This window comes from Caloenas nicobarica, chromosome 11, assembly GCF_036013445.1.
Source record: "Caloenas nicobarica isolate bCalNic1 chromosome 11, bCalNic1.hap1, whole genome shotgun sequence".
NCBI classification, from domain to species: Eukaryota; Metazoa; Chordata; class Aves; order Columbiformes; family Columbidae; genus Caloenas; species Caloenas nicobarica.
In genome coordinates, this window is record NC_088255.1 from 8100991 (window position 1) to 8111021 (window position 10031).

Below are 10031 nucleotides of genomic sequence, written 5' to 3' on the forward strand. Positions count from 1 at the left end.
TAAAAGATTGACTTCACCAGCCATCAAACAGGAATTACATTAGCAATTCTGAACACACACTAGGTAAGTTAAATATTTCATATTTGTTCTAGAAATCTCAAGCAGCACTACAAGTCGCAATCTGAAAAAAAAAAAAAATTAAACAGACAAAATCAGGTGCCTCACATCTTGCCCCTGAAACCTGATATTTCTGCGCCGCACTCCCTGTGTATTCCTGTGTTCTATCCACTTCGTAGCTCATCCTGAAAGCTGTTTTATATTATTTAGAAATGCTAATATATTTTAAAATCTATTTTAAATGTGAACTGTTACATCTGGTGAACTAGTGATGTCATAATCTAATTTCAGAAGACACCAGTGACGTGTGCAGATTACAGTAAAAAAACCTGCACCTTTGCCTCAAGGCTCTGAAGACTTCGGGTTTCAGAACTGAAAGAAGGCACCTGTACTTACAGAGTAGCCATCCATGCTCACTTCGCAAATTGCAGATAAAAAGTAACACATGAAACTCCTAGCAAGGTAAGATAAAACTTTATTCCATAAACTAACCAGTTTATAGGAAGACATAAAAGCAAACACCACTCCCTTAGGTTAACTGTTTTCTTAGACTGCTCCACCAGTTATCTTTTAAAAAAATATTTTTAATAAAAAACCTCAGAAGAAAAACTAGACTGGAAGTAGGCTCTGTGTCAGGAAGGAGGAAAAAACTCAGCCAAGCAACCAACTTGACAGTAGCAAAGTGCAGAGTTCAACTTAGAGCGCATTATACATGGTTTAGTTGCTGAAACTGCCATTTGCTATGCTCCAATCTATATTCTACTTTAAATAATTATGTAGGCCAACTACTTTATTTTCCTTTTGCAGAACAAGTTTCCCAAATATTTTCATTTCAGTACTACACTTTCAAGTAATATGGACAATAAAACTGGATTATGGAAGAGAATCATGCAAGCCTTGGTTTAAATTAGGAACTCTGAAGACATGAACTATAACGCCAAGAGCTTCCAATGGCAGAGCAATGCCTCCTTAGAGCAGAGAGCCATGAACTGAAGCTGTTGGTGCACTTCAAGGGTCATTCTGCAGATCTGCTACTGTCTCAAGGTACAGAAAGACACATCTTATACCTTGTAACATGCTACGTCTAAACGGCAACTTAGAAATTAAATAATACTTGATAGCTAAAAAATAGCTAGTTGTGTAGGAAATCACAGCAAAGAGATCCTAGCTAGAGGAAACAGAAAAAGAAATGTCAGACATGGTGGAGACAATCTACAGGCATCCTTAGTAGCCATTTCCCCACAATACTCCTGTTGAAATCCATTTCGGTTCAACAATACATGGACTTCTTTTGTGCTCCTGGAGCTATGATGCCCAAAGGAATACATTCAGTAGGGGGACTATGAAAGATCTGAAGAGTTACAAGTAGCATCTACAAGACAGTTACTAGTTTAGGGCTCCTGCTTTTCAGATTTTCAACTAAAACACCTACCTTAACTATTGGAGAAGTAACAGCAAATTCAAACCTTAAGTTCCCCATAAAAGATCCTTAATTGAACCTTATATATGCTATATACCAGCAAGTACCTTGCTAGGGATCTGGCTGTGCCATAGCCTCAAATAGGCCTAAAACCAGTCTGACTTTGTAGAGTGAGGGTTTCTAACCTCTCTGAACAAGTTACATACATTTTCCTCTTCTCCTTTGTCCTTCCTTGCATCCTTTCCACTACCTCTTAGCCTTTTTCAAGGCAACACCACATTCGATTCTGTCTGTAGCCATATGGTCAGAAGGTAAGTCTAAAGTAGCTTGAGCCAGAAGTACCATCTTGGATCAAATCTCCTGATCATCCCTGCTTACTGTGCTTTGCCTTGCGCTGCAGAGCAGTCTCAGAGCTCATGAACTGGATTCCTTTCAAATAAAGATGAACCAGAAGATTCAGTCTGAGAAAGCAGCTAATATGCCCCAGCCATTAATGAGTATTTAGTCCAACAGGACAGACAAGAGCTAGCAGAAGTCAAAAACACATATAGTGCAGATGTTGAGTCTTCAGCACTGTCTCATGTGCTCTATAAACCGCCTATACTGGAATCTCCTACCTGCTAATGTAGACAAAGCCACAGAACAATGTTACTGGCACAGCAGCATATATTAGCTTGAGCTCTGCTCTGCACTTACTGAGCAGTTGTTAAAATACTGGCTGTGCTAGAGAAGTGAATGGCATTTTTTCTATCACCCCTGCTGTTTAAACAGATGTTGACATCTGGCTCAACCATAATCTCAGTGACATGGATGACTTCATGTCAGTTGAGCGAGGTTAGGCAGGATAACTTGGTCTGTCCTAATCTGTGGTTTAGAAGAGGTGCATAAAGTAAATTCTTCAAATGAGGTCAAGCATAAGTGAAATAATAGCTAGGATACCAAACTGCACAGTAGTTAGCATTGACTGAAGATCCATTAAGAAAACACAGCTGTAAAGCCTTCCAATTTCAGCTGCAGACAATAACTTTCCAAAAACTTCCAAACCACATTTGATTCAGGAAACAAAAATCTTGTTTTAGAGATATGGGTACTTCATCTTTCTGGATGGCTAGTAGTATCTATAAACACAGTAGAAGAATATCATAATGGAAGCAGGTATCATGAGAACAGTCAAGTAATTTCTACACTATTTTCGCTTCAAATATATTAATTTACTCCATGTTTTATGTACATACGGTGTGATTAAGATGTAAGCATTGCCAGGCTGTTACTGTTTCTCTCTGCATACATCATTGCTAGCAGCAAAGTGAGATAACAGTCAACTAAAATAGAGTTCAGTCACTCCCTGCTCCTTACTCAATGTCTTTTGTTTTCCCTCATAATTCTTTTAAATGTACAGTGACTAGATTGTAGCCTCAATTTTGGCTTTATTGGTCCAGGCTAATTTCATTCTTTGGCTGAAGAATAAAGCCTGTGATCAAGTCCCCATGATTACAGTGAAGATGTGCTCTTGAATCTTCATTGTAAGGATGGCTCCCTAACAAACTGTCTCCTAAGTGTACTGTAGCAGTAACAATCTTATCAACTGCCTCTCAGGCTGGACATATGGTGCTTTTCCTTTTTCCCTCCTGTAAGAAAATAAGGGGGATGATCTGGATAAGACCAGTATTACTATGGCTCACAACTTACTTTGTTTCCTCCATTGTTATCTGGTTGGTAGAAAGACTTTAAGATAGACTTAGCTTAGGTAATGTCATTGGGAGATTACTGCCCGCAACTCACCCTCCTTTCCCTGAATCCTCATGCTGCATCACTGAGGGCTTATTTACGGTATTGTGTTGTTAAACAGCAGCTCAAGTGTACACAGGATGAAATTCCACCTTGTGCGAGTGCCTCCACTTTGATCTACTGAAGGGGCATGTTATTTCTGCAACTTTGACAAAGTGTGATGGACTGTAAAGCAATAGCTAAAGTCATGGTATATGTTTTGTACAACAGTCAACATTTCTTCCACATTCATGGCATTTTCCTCTGAAACCATGTACAATATGATTAAAACAAGGATGCAAATGTATGGACAAAGAGCCTTGCTTCAGTATATACAATCACATCTTGTTAGCTTCAGTATAAACTACTAGACTAGACGGCTTCTTAAATACAGGACAATTGGATTTTTCCATCCCCTCCTCCACATATTTCACAGACAGGGCATTATGTGCAGCAGAAGCATGGAAGCTGAGCTGTGGCTGTCGTGTGCTGAGATACTGCCAAAATGCATTGCTGACATAAGTATTAATAGATGCAACCCTGTTTACAAGAGCAGGAGCTGCAGGCACTCAGCACTGCTGAACTTCAGGCCATTTAGCTACCATGGGGCTGCATGCCCAATTTTGCCTTAAAAACTGTTCTCAAAAGAAATTCCAAAACCGAAGTCTAGCAAGAACACCAAGTGGTTAGGTAGCTCATCACCTACAAAATCCAAACAATAGTGAGTAAAGAAAATGAGTGGAGGCATGGGAGGAGAGCAATGGGCTGTGCAACTGCAGTTTAAGCACTGTATGGATTCGAAAGTGAACTGCAGTCTGCCGATCACTGTGGCATGGATCATAACCTTGCTAGTCCTGACCATCTCCGTATAGTATATAGGGTTTCATTTCATATACGGGGTTTCATTTCATTTGCAGGATACCTTTAGACAGACAACTTTGCTGTGGAATTCCAGTCATTGTAGCCTAGTTTATAGGAACGCAGTATATTCTCAGAACAATTCTGGTGCTGCAACTTTTCCAGAGATTCAGTCCATACTGTCACATCTTACTCAAAATAAATTCAGTTCTTTTGTCAGCAATAGCAAGTGGTTTTAGTTAAGCACAAGTGTACACTCAAGTAAACACCCTGTGAACAGAATATTCAGCAGGCTGTGAAATAATGATCAGCTCTGCAGTTCCCACTGGAGCATGAAAGACACTATAAACATCCTTTAGTTTCCATAGAACAGCAATTGTCTCTGCTACGCAGGCTACAAACAACTATAACCAGCAACCTGGAAAATGCAAGGTTCTCATGCAGCACCTGATCCAGAAACATCCAGACAGGGAAATGAATTCACCTTTGAAGTCCATAAAGGCAAGATACAAGAAAAAGATCTATGCAGAATATATTCATAGTTCAACTCAGCTGTAATTTTCCCCTCCGATATAGCTGCCAAAGTAATCTGCAAAAGGAGAAATGTTTATGGAAAGCTTTGTAACAGAACAGACCATCTTTGAGCTACAGGTAGCTCAATGTTGGATAATTTAAAAATCATAGTAATTTCATATAACCTCTAAATAAAATGTCATTTAGTAAAAAAGACTGGAAAACAACCTAAAATTTGCAAAGTTTCCCAAATATTATGGCAATTTTATGATACATGAAAAATGTTCAGAGTTAACCAAATAGGCCAAATAATTTGAGACAAGTTTTATACAAAGAGACTTTTAAATCTCTGACATGTAGCCTATCAGAGAAAAAACAAATCATTGCATGTCTTACACAATTAAGATGAATTCACCATGACTGACTTTGGTAATTGCTCTGCTGTTTGATGATATTTAGGGAAGTATTTCTGCTAGCAATGCAACAAAATGTCAGTATTTAAATTGAAGTTTGTAATGCTAATACAACAATATTTGAGGGTATTCAGATTAGTTTAATTTAGCCAATTGCTAGTATTAATACTATTTACAACATTTTTGTAAATTTACAACCTGAATTTTCACTTGTTGCTATTTCTTCATATTATCTGTTAACATAAATACTAAATACTTATGTAGTAAGAGCTTGAGGCATTTGCCTGCATCTATGTTTGAAAGACCTACTGAATACATAAATGTTCCACAGTCATTGCATCACATTTACTTTCTCTATTTGATTTTTAATAATCCATCTTCCATAACCCTCTTCAAACAAGCTGGCAAGTTATTAGTTGCTTGAAACTCTGTTTAAATGAATATTCAAATAACTGAATTTGGTAAAATTAAAAGAATAAAGTTATCATTAACTTATGCTAATAGAAATCTCTGAAACAGCAATGCTTTCATAGGTTGTATAAATTTAGAAGGAAGGTAGGAGGGACAGCTATAATGACCAAATAAAGCAGGATTTATTTGTGCTGTAATCCATACAGAAAGAAAGAAAAGGGAAAGAAATTTTCTTCAGCTTGTTCCCTGCAACATGACAAGCTTTGACTATTCTTGCTGTTTGAAATAACAGCTGCATTAGAAGACCTTAAAGAAGGGAACTGTTCAAGAATGGATGAGCTGGAGTTATGCCAAAGCATTATCTAATTATGCAGACCATTATGCATCACCAGCACATCCTTCCACATGTGCAAAAATACAGGGACTTCAGTTATACATGGAACAGATTGTTCAGCTTGTCTTCAGTAATAACATTATTTATCTGCTAATGAATTTAAAGTAAAAACACAAAACAAAACAAAACCAAGCAAACAAAAGAATAAAAAAATTCTGCAATTTCTGTGCAATATAGCATCAAGAATTGCAAGAAATAATGATACGTGCTGCATGGGAACAGGCACAGTAGTGAGATCAGGCTCTTTTTAATCTCAAATTAAGCTACAGATAGAGCTACATCATGGGCCCAGGCTCAGTCACGATGTAGTATGCTGTTGACATTACCTTCACATCTCTTATCTTAGCAGTTTCCTTCAAACAGCTATCCTTTTGTCTGCAGAATATTGATTTATGTTTATTTTCAAGCCCTTATTAAAATTATTGCATGTGTTTCTCACCAAGCCTTTGTATTTTCTGTAAGGGCTTCTGTTGTGGCAGGATTTTCTTATTCACTCACTGGAAAGCAGAGTTTTCTCCTTATAATGGGTGCCCTGTCTTCCATCTTGAAGATTACACCAGGAGCAGGGCTTGCTGTAAACCACAACAGATTCTGTCCACATCCAAATCCTGTTGGCTTTGATTTCACCCTTGTATCTCAATTCTTGTGGTAAGTTAAGATAGCAAAGCTTCCTTTACAGCAATTCTATTACATGGGAGAACTGTCCCCAGAGAATAAAAGCTAATTTATTTGATGCTTAAAAAGTCAACTAGAGAAGGCACTTAGCATTATCTATAAACCTCAAGTCTACATGAGAAAGTCAGATGGATAACCTGCTAAGTCTTTTCCATCCCTCTTAAGAACCACAAGAACTTAAAGCCATATGCTCTAAATTAAGACCACATAGAGTTTGCCTATATGAGACAGGCTGGAATATCTTTGCTCTGTAGGTACTCTGAAAGCTTCTTTAATTATTTATGAAGAGAAAAGAAACACAACTTGTGCATTTACATCACATACCTGCATATTTTCAAGTAAGGCCTAAGGGCAAGTGCTTTCATTTCAGTCAGCATATAATGAAAGCTTATTCTTTTGTGGCTTTATTTCCCAAGGTTGATTTTGTAAAACAGAGCTTCTTGAATTTTAAAGAATGGATTATAGTAGAAATACTTTTAAAGGTCTATTTAAAATGAAAGATAAAGGCCAATTAGATATGAGCAGCCTTGTTCTATGCAAGAGATTTTAAGCTGTAATGTGAGGCCATCAAGCAAAGATAAAAAAAAGGTATTGCTATGAATCGGTCAACTCCATTATGCTGCTTCATACCTGGATGTTAAAAAAACACATAGCAGACCTGGCAAATGATGTATTGCTACCTCAGGAATTGGAGCAGGGAAGTTATGCCGAACCAGTCTGGTTTTGAACACGCCCTGAGATATTTTGTGTTCTTACAGGCAAACCGCATTTGAGCTTTGGGAGGACCTGAAAACGACATATGGCAATAGAGAGAACCCAAACTGTAACTTAAATTCTTCCATGCTTCAGGAAACACCTTCAGGCCACACTTGTCTCTCTGCAATATTCCCCTCCCTTGTTCACATCTCAGGAATCCTCTATTCACTGGTCTTTTCCCTTTCATTTTATTGCAAGTGCTCTTTCAAAAATGCAGCAACTGATAATATTATTTCTTCGCTGCCCTCTTTCCCCAATGCTTTTTGAACCTTATTAGGAGTCTCATATGAAGAAGGATTCTAAGAGGGAGTGAAAAATTGTTGCATAACTGACAAGGATGAACTTTACAGTTAATGGTCATATTTCAGTTACAAGTCTACCACTGAAGTTTAATTGTCCTAAGTTAGTAGGTCAGTTCAAAAGTAGATCCCTCAATCACAAAATCTGGAAGGTAGAAAAAAGCTGATTCACATTTGAAGTTGTATAAAAAAGTTCCACTGAAAATAACTTTCAAAATTGTTTAACATGTTATAATTTCCTATCTTTTGAATTTCAGATTAGGTCACAAAGAGAAATTTAGCTATACTAAAGACAGTGTTTAGTGATTTGACTGCATCCTGTTCATAAATGGAGTTGTATGAATGACAGGTTTCTTATCCTCTAGATGCTAATGTTACCTACCCAGTATCTTGTATATCAAGAATGAAGTTTAGTTGAAACCTTACCAAATACATGAGTCCACTGAGTTCAGTTAATTTGGCCCATGAACACATGCTACAACTTTGTTTAAAAAGCCAGTTGTTATTTCATTTTGCAAGCCTGCAAAGAAAATTTGAATTTTAGTGGCTGAGTTTTAGGAAGCCTAGTGATTACTCCTTGATTCTACCTAGTGCTCCGTCACCATTGCAGTAGGGACTGACTTTATGCTCTCATGCACTCTCAGAAAACATGACTGTAGAGCACATACTAGCAAGAGAGAAAAGGCCAAGAAGATTTTGATCCGCATACATTTTTTGTACAGTGCCTGGTTTAGCTTCAGCTACACACAGTCATTCAGAAGCATTATTCCCAAACCGAAGGGGAGAATTTCATAGGCATAACAGTAACCAGGAATACCTGGATCCAGGGAAGACAAAAAAGGTTAACTGCATCAACAATGAAAGAAATACTTCCTCAATATTGACCAAATAGGCTAACACATCTAACACAGAATTTAAATTCTAGGCCTTACCTGTCTCCACTTTTTCTCAGTTATCTTACAGTAAATCCATGACTTCTATGTTTGTTTTCTATGGTAGTCTTCTAGAAGAATCTGCTTTTGTATATAGACCAGGAGCCAGTTCAATATTAATTACTAGAGCAGCGAACACCATTCTCCAGTGGCCTCTCCTGCCATTTGGTATCCTCGCAATCTCCAACTCATGCATAGTTAGAATGGGAATAAGCATCTAGCTAAGATTACAGGACTTTGGCATAAGGTTTTGTTTAATTTCAAGACCTATTCCAACAGAACTTCTGCTATTGTTTTCCTCCTCATCAGCTTCCCTATTTTACTTTGTGGAATTTGGATCAACAAGTTGCAGGATATCAATCAGATATGGTAAGAGGACAACTGCGATTTCCAACGGCTGTGATCAAAGACCAACACTGGATTGAGTATCACGTGCCATGTCTAGATGTACGAGAGGGGACACCATAAAAAAAAAAAAAGTGATAAGGAAAGGCACTAAAACTAGTTACGGCTGTACTTACAAGACAGTCAACTTGCACCTCCATTTCTTCATGTGAAAGGAAATCTGTCTGTTTATCAAATTCAAAATGCAAGCTTGCTTACAGCCATATAGAGGATAGCCAGAAGGTGTTACAAGTGACAGATGATATTCTCAACTGTCCGTCAAGCATGCATGCTGCATTTTCTTTAGTGAACAAATGTAATTTGCTTTTCCCCCCAGTATGAAGGAGTTTGAGTTTCTTCTCTGGAAATATTAACCCTAAATAAAGTTTGAACTTACCCTTCTAGCAAGCTACTAGAGCTCTAGAAATAAAAGGAAACATTAGAAGATTTTAGGAGGTGCTGAAACATTTGTTTTGAAGTTTTATTACAAAAATATATTTGCAAACATACAAAATTTTGGATGAGAAAATGCTCATTCTTAAACATATATGCAATAACTTAATAATTGCAAACATACACAGGTGCTATAAAATCCATACCATACCAAAAACGTTAATGATGCAGTATCTACATTTATTTACTTACAATTACTGTCATTCCGGTTTCCAGAAATCTTTCCTGAAGCCCCCCCTTCCCCACGGTCTTTGTAATGAAAGAACATGCAAATGGATACAACTGGTGCATCCACAAAAGTGATAAAAGTCAGAAATTACCAAAAGCACATAATGTACATAAAAACCTAACTAGCCATATGCCCATACACTGAATAGATAAAAATAAATACACCACCAAATTAGAGATACTGCATTTTTTCTGACTTGAAGTGAAAGGAAGATATTGCATCTTAACATTTTTGTAACATTGCCAGACAAAAGTGAGGTGATATATATTGCACATATTCTTTCTGTTAAGATATGCTGTACAAAGCAACCCAAATACCTGGCAAAAAGGTGGCTGATTCGTTTAGAATACTTTTAAAAACAAGAAGTCGCAAATGAAAGTTTGTTTTCAAAAATATTTCAGAAATTATGTCAGCGACTACACATGGCATAATGGGTTTCAAAAATATAGCAAAATGAAGCAATTAGAAAT